Source organism: Oncorhynchus gorbuscha, unplaced genomic scaffold, assembly GCF_021184085.1.
Source record: "Oncorhynchus gorbuscha isolate QuinsamMale2020 ecotype Even-year unplaced genomic scaffold, OgorEven_v1.0 Un_scaffold_1478, whole genome shotgun sequence".
Classification (NCBI taxonomy): Eukaryota; Metazoa; Chordata; class Actinopteri; order Salmoniformes; family Salmonidae; genus Oncorhynchus; species Oncorhynchus gorbuscha.
In genome coordinates this window covers 52,501-60,000 of record NW_025746247.1, presented here as the reverse complement: position 1 = coordinate 60,000, position 7,500 = coordinate 52,501, and the positions used below count along the sequence as shown (strand labels likewise).

The window sequence follows — 7,500 nt, the reverse complement described above, 5'->3', positions numbered from 1 at the left end:
GTTGAGACCCAGGTCTAGTGTGTAGTCTGACTAGTTGTTGTTGATGAGACCCAGGTCTAGTGTGTAGTCTGACTAGTCTGACTAGTTGTTGTTGATGAGACCCAGGTCTAGTGTGTAGTCTGACTGACTAGTTGTTGTTGATGAGACTGACTAGTTGTTGTTGATTAGACCCAGGTCTAGTGTGTAGTCTGACTAGTCTGACTAGTTGTTGTTGAGACCCAGGTCTAGTGTGTAGTCTGACTAGTCTGACTAGTTGTTGTTGATGAGACCCAGGTCTAGTGTGTAGTCTGACTAGTTGTTGTTGATGAGACCCAGGTCTGTGTGTAGTCTGACTAGTTGTTGTTGATGAGACCCAGGTCTAGTGTGTAGTCTGACTAGTTGTTGTTGATGAGACCCAGGTCTAGTGTGTAGTCTGACTAGTTGTTGTTGATGAGACCCAGGTCTAGTGTGTAGTCTGACTAGTTGTTGTTGATGAGACCCAGGTCTAGTGTGTAGTCTGACTAGTTGTTGTTGATGAGACCCAGGTCTAGTGTGTAGTCTGACTAGTTGACTTGTTGATGAGACCCAGGTCTAGTGTGTAGTCTGACTAGTTGTTGTTGATGAGACCCAGGTCTGTGTAGTCTGAGTGTGTCTAGTGTGTAGTCTGACTAGTTGTTGTTGATGAGACCCAGGTCTAGTGTGTAGTCTGACTAGTTGTTGTTGATGAGACCCAGGTCTAGTGTGTAGTCTGACTAGTCTGTGTGTAGTCTGACTAGTTGTTGTTGATGAGACCCAGGTCTAGTGTGTAGTCTGACTAGTCTGACTAGTTGTTGTTGATTAGACCCAGGTCTAGTGTGTAGTCTGACTAGTTGTTGTTGATGAGACCCAGGTTAGTGTGTAGTCTGACTAGTCTGACTAGTTGTTGATGAGACCCAGGTCTAGTGTGTAGTCTGACTAGTTGTTGTTGATGAGACCCAGGTCTAGTGTGTAGTCTGACTAGTTGTTGTTGATTAGACCCAGGTCTAGTGTGTAGTCTGACTAGTTGTTGTTGATTAGACCCAGGTCTAGTGTGTAGTCTGACTAGTTGTTGTTGATTAGACCCAGGTCTAGTGTGTAGTCTGACTAGTCTGACTAGTTGTTGTTGATGAGACCCAGGTCTAGTGTGTAGTCTGACTAGTTGTTGTTGATGAGACCCAGGTCTAGTGTGTAGTCTGACTAGTTGTTGTTGATGAGACCCAGGTCTAGTGTGTAGTCTGACTAGTCTGACTAGTTGTTGTTGTTGAGACCCAGGTCTAGTGTGTAGTCTGACTAGTCTGACTAGTTGTTGTTGATTAGACCCAGGTCTAGTGTGTAGTCTGACTAGTCTGACTAGTTGTTGTTGATGAGACCCAGGTCTAGTGTGTAGTCTGACTAGTTGTTGTTGATGAGACCCAGGTCTAGTGTGTAGTCTGACTAGTCTGACTAGTTGTTGATGAGACCCAGGTCTAGTGTGTAGTCTGACTAGTTGTTGTTGATGAGACCCAGGTCTAGTGTGTAGTCTGACTAGTTGTTGTTGATTAGACCCAAGTCTAGTGTGTAGTCTGACTAGTCTGACTAGTTGTTGTTGATGAGACCCAGGTCTAGTGTGTAGTCTGACTAGTTGTTGTTGATGAGACCCAGGTCTAGTGTGTTGTTGATGAGACCCAGGTCTAGTGTGTAGTCTGACTAGTTGTTGTTGATTAGACCCAAGTCTAGTGTGTAGTCTGACTAGTCTGACTAGTTGTTGTTGTTGAGACCCAGGTCTAGTGTGTAGTCTGACTAGTCTGACTAGTTGTTGATGAGACCCAGGTCTAGTGTGTAGTCTGACTAGTCTGACTAGTTGTTGTTGTTGAGACCCAGGTCTAGTGTGTAGTCTGACTAGTCTGACTAGTTGTTGATGAGACCCAGGTCTAGTGTGTAGTCTGACTAATTGTTGATGAGACCCAGGTCTAGTGTGTAGTCTGACTAGTTGTTGATGAGACCCAGGTCTAGTGTGTAGTCTGACTAGTTGTTGATGAGACCCAGGTCTAGTGTGTAGTCTGACTAGTTGTTGTTGATGAGACCCAGGTCTAGTGTGTAGTCTGACTAGTTGTTGTTGATTAGACCCAGGTCTAGTGTGTAGTCTGACTAGTCTGACTAGTTGTTGATGAGACCCAGGTCTAGTGTGTAGTCTGACTAGTTGTTGTTGATTAGACCCAGGTCTAGTGTATAGTCTGACTAGTTGTTGTTGATGAGACCCAGGTCTAGTGTGTAGTCTGACTAGTTGTTGTTGATTAGACCCAGGTCTAGTGTGTAGTCTGACTAGTTGTTGTTGATTAGACCCAAGTCTAGTGTGTAGTCTGACTAGTTGTTGTTGATGAGACCCAGGTCTAGTGTGTAGTCTGACTAGTCTGACTAGTTGTTGTTGAGACCCAGGTCTAGTGTGTAGTCTGACTAGTCTGACTAGTTGTTGTTGATTAGACCCAGGTCTAGTGTGTAGTCTGACTAGTCTGACTAGTTGTTGTTGATGAGACCCAGGTCTAGTGTGTAGTCTGACTAGTTGTTGTTGATGAGACCCAGGTCTAGTGTGTAGTCTGACTAGTTGTTGTTGATGAGACCCAGGTCTAGTGTGTAGTCTGACTAGTTGTTGTTGATGAGACCCAGGTCTAGTGTGTAGTCTGACTAGTTGTTGTTGATGAGACCCAGGTCTAGTGTGTAGTCTGACTAGTTGTTGTTGATTAGACCCAAGTCTAGTGTGTAGTCTGACTAGTCTGACTAGTTGTTGTTGTTGAGACCCAGGTCTAGTGTGTAGTCTGACTAGTCTGACTAGTTGTTGATGAGACCCAGGTCTAGTGTGTAGTCTGACTAGTCTGACTAGTTGTTGTTGTTGAGACCCAGGTCTAGTGTGTAGTCTGACTAGTCTGACTAGTTGTTGATGAGACCCAGGTCTAGTGTGTAGTCTGACTAATTGTTGATGAGACCCAGGTCTAGTGTGTAGTCTGACTAGTTGTTGTTGATGAGACCCAGGTCTAGTGTGTAGTCTGACTAGTTGTTGTTGATTAGACCCAGGTCTAGTGTGTAGTCTGACTAGTCTGACTAGTTGTTGTTGTTGAGACCCAGGTCTAGTGTGTAGTCTGACTAGTTGTTGTTGATTAGACCCAGGTCTAGTGTGTAGTCTGACTAGTTGTTGTTGTTGAGACCCAGGTCTAGTGTGTAGTCTGACTAGTTGTTGATGAGACCCAGGTCTAGTGTGTAGTCTGACTAGTTGTTGTTGATTAGACCCAGGTCTAGTGTGTAGTCTGACTAGTCTGACTAGTTGTTGATGAGACCCAGGTCTAGTGTGTAGTCTGACTAGTTGTTGTTGATTAGACCCAGGTCTAGTGTGTAGTCTGACTAGTTGTTGTTGATTAGACCCAGGTCTAGTGTGTAGTCTGACTAGTTGTTGTTGATTAGACCCAGGTCTAGTGTGTAGTCTGACTAGTCTGACTAGTTGTTGTTGATTAGACCCAGGTCTAGTGTATAGTCTGACTAGTTGTTGTTGATGAGACCCAGGTCTAGTGTGTAGTCTGACTAGTTGTTGTTGATTAGACCCAGGTCTAGTGTGTAGTCTGACTAGTCTGACTAGTTGTTGTTGAGACCCAGGTCTAGTGTGTAGTCTGACTAGTCTGACTAGTTGTTGTTGATGAGACCCAGGTCTAGTGTGTAGTCTGACTAGTTGTTGTTGATGAGACCCAGGTCTAGTGTGTAGTCTGACTAGTTGTTGTTGATTAGACCCAGGTCTAGTGTGTAGTCTGACTAGTCTGACTAGTTGTTGTTGATTAGACCCAGGTCTAGTGTGTAGTCTGACTAGTTGTTGTTGAGACCCAGGTCTAGTGTGTAGTCTGACTAGTTGTTGTTGATTAGACCCAGGTCTAGTGTATAGTCTGACTAGTTGTTGTTGAGACCCAGGTCTAGTGTGTAGTCTGACTAGTTGTTGTTGATTAGACCCAGGTCTAGTGTATAGTCTGACTAGTTGTTGTTGATGAGACCCAGGTCTAGTGTGTAGTCTGACTAGTTGTTGTTGATTAGACCCAGGTCTAGTGTGTAGTCTGACTAGTTGTTGTTGAGACCCAGGTCTAGTGTGTAGTCTGACTAGTCTGACTAGTTGTTTGATTAGACCCAGGTCTAGTGTATAGTCTGACTAGTTGTTGTTGAGACCCAGGTCTAGTGTGTAGTCTGACTAGTTGTTGTTGATTAGACCCAGGTCTAGTGTGTAGTCTGACTAGTTGTTGTTGATTAGACCCAGGTCTAGTGTATAGTCTGACTAGTTGTTGTTGAGACCCAGGTCTAGTGTGTAGTCTGACTAGTTGTTGTTGATTAGACCCAGGTCTAGTGTGTAGTCTGACTAGTCTGACTAGTTGTTGTTGAGACCCAGGTCTAGTGTGTAGTCTGACTAGTCTGACTAGTTGTTGTTGAGACCCAGGTCTAGTGTGTAGTCTGACTAGTCTGACTAGTTGTTGTTGAGACCCAGGTCTAGTGTGTAGTCTGACTAGTTGTTGTTGATGAGACCCAGGTCTAGTGTGTAGTCTGACTAGTCTGACTAGTTGTTGTTGAGACCCAGGTCTAGTGTGTAGTCTGACTAGTCTGACTAGTTGTTGTTGAGACCCAGGTCTAGTGTGTAGTCTGACTAGTTGTTGTTGATTAGACCCAGGTCTAGTGTGTAGTCTGACTAGTCTGACTAGTTGTTGTTGATTAGACCCATGTCTAGTGTGTAGTCTGACTAGTTGTTGTTGATGAGACCCAGGTCTAGTGTGTAGTCTGACTAGTCTGACTAGTTGTTGTTGATGAGACCCAGGTCTAGTGTGTAGTCTGACTAGTTGTTGTTGATTAGACCCAGGTCTAGTGTGTAGTCTGACTAGTCTGACTAGTTGTTGTTGATTAGACCCAGGTCTAGTGTGTAGTCTGACTAGTCTGACTAGTTGTTGTTGATTAGACCCAGGTCTAGTGTGTAGTCTGACTAGTTGTTGTTGAGACCCAGGTCTAGTGTGTAGTCTGACTAGTTGTTGTTGATGAGACCCAGGTCTAGTGTGTAGTCTGACTAGTCTGACTAGTTGTTGTTGATGAGACCCAGGTCTAGTGTGTAGTCTGACTAGTTGTTGTTGAGACCCAGGTCTAGTGTGTAGTCTGACTAGTTGTTGTTGAGACCCAGGTCTAGTGTGTAGTCTGACTAGTTGTTGTTGATGAGACCCAGGTCTAGTGTGTAGTCTGACTAGTTGTTGTTGATGAGACCCAGATCTAGTGTGTAGTCTGACTAGTTGTTGTTGATGAGACCCAGGTCTAGTGTGTAGTCTGACTAGTCTGACTAGTTGTTGTTGATGAGACCCAGGTCTAGTGTGTAGTCTGACTAGTCTGACTAGTTGTTGTTGATGAGACCCAGGTCTAGTGTGTAGTCTGACTAGTTGTTGTTGATTAGACCCAGGTCTAGTGTGTAGTCTGACTAGTCTGACTAGTTGTTGTTGATGAGACTCAGGTCTAGTCTGACTAGTCTGACTGGTTGTCGTTGTTGACGGCTGTGTGTTGTTCCTCCAACTCTCTCAGGACCCTGTTGAGTCGCTGACTGATGAGGTCATCGCCCAGCAGATGGACGAGGACATGGAGTTGGAGAGGCAGGTCCACGAGGACGAGGAGTTGGAGAGGCAGGTCCACGAGGACGAGGAGTTTGCCAAGACGCTGGCCATGTTGGACCAGCAACCACACGCCAAGAAGGTGAAGAGTACACACACACACACACACACACACACACACACACACACACACACACACACACACACACACACACACACACACACACACACACACACACACACACACACACACACACACACACACACACACACACACACACACACACACACACACACACACACACACAGTGATGGAACCACACCACACACCACACACACACACAGTGATGGAACCACACACCACACACACACACACACACACACCCACACACACACACACACACTATAAACTCTCTCTTTCTCTCTCTGAAAGACAACACACTCTATAAACTCTCTCTTTCTCTCTCTGAAAGATTCAACATGTCTCTCTATGTGTGTATATATGTGTATGTGTGTGTGTGTGTGTGTGTGTGTGTGTGTGTTGTGTGTGTGTGTGTGTGTGTGTCAGGCTCGTAAATACTCTGGTGAGGATCTGGGGTCAGCCAACAAAAGTAGCGCTAACTCCTCCCACAGCAGCACTACCAGCCAATCACAGTCCAATGGGCGGGACCACAACCAGGACGTGATCGGTCCGTCCCCTGAAAAGGTCCCCCCTCTTGTTAAGACCAGTTCCAAACTGTCCATGATGAAGAAAAGGGAGGAGGAAGAGGAAGGAGGAGGCAAGACAAATCTGAGCATCAATGCGTCCGTCTCTCCCAAAAAGGAGTTCCTAACCCCTTCGAGCACAGACAGGAAGTCCAAGCTCAAAACAGGAAGCGTAACCATGGTGACCACACCCACGACTCTTAAAACCTCCCCCAAGAAAGAGGTGAAACTTTTTAAATCAACAGTTATCGTTCAACGAAAATAACCCAAAGCTCTGTGACTGAAAATAACCCAAAGCTCTGTGACTGACTGAAAATAACCCAAAGCTCTGTGACTGGCTGAAAATAACCCAAAGCTCTGTGACTGACTGAAAATAACCCAAAGCTCTGTGACTGACTGAAAATAACCCAAAGCTCTGTGACTGACTGAAAATAACCCAAAGCTCTGTGACTGTGACTGAAAATAACCCAAAGCTCTGTGACTGTGACTGAAAATAACCCAAAGCTCTGTGACTGTGACTGAAAATAACCCAAAGCTCTGTGACTGACTGAAAATAACCCAAAGCTCTGTGACTGTGACTTACCGAAAATAACCCAAAGCTCTGTGACTGACTGAAAATAACCCAAAGCTCTGTGATTGTGACTGTGTGTGACTGTGACTGACTGAAAATAACCCAAAGCTCTGTGACTGACTGAAAATAACCCAAAGCTCTGTGACTGACTGAAAATAACCCAAAGCTCTGTGACTGACTGAAAATAACCCAAAGCTCTGTGACTGACTGAAAATAACCCATAGCTCTGTGACTGACTGAAAATAACCCAAAGCTCTGTGACTGACTGAAAATAACCCAAAGCTCTGTGACTGACTGAAAATAACCCATAGCTCTGTGACTGACTGAAAATAACCCAAAGCTCTGTGACTGTGACTGAAAATAACCCAAAGCTCTGTGACTGTGACTGACTGAAAATAACCCAAAGCTCTGTGACTGACTGACAAATAACCCAAAGCTCTGTGACTGACTGAAAATAACCCAAAGCTCTGTGACTGAAAATAACCCAAAGCTCTGTGACTGTGACTGAAAATAACCCAAAGCTATGTGACTGTGACTGACTGAAAATAACCCAAAGCTCTGTGACTGACTGAAAATAACCCAAAGCTCTTTGACTCTGTGACTGTGTGTAACCGTGTGTGTGTGTGTAACCGTGTGTGTGTAACC

At 45.0% G+C, this 7,500-nt stretch overlaps 1 pseudogene; it reads left to right on the top strand.

Annotated features, from left to right (window-relative positions):
* LOC124022907 overlaps positions 1–7,500 on the top strand; it is a 45,725-nt pseudogene that overhangs the window by 3,259 nt on the left and 34,966 nt on the right.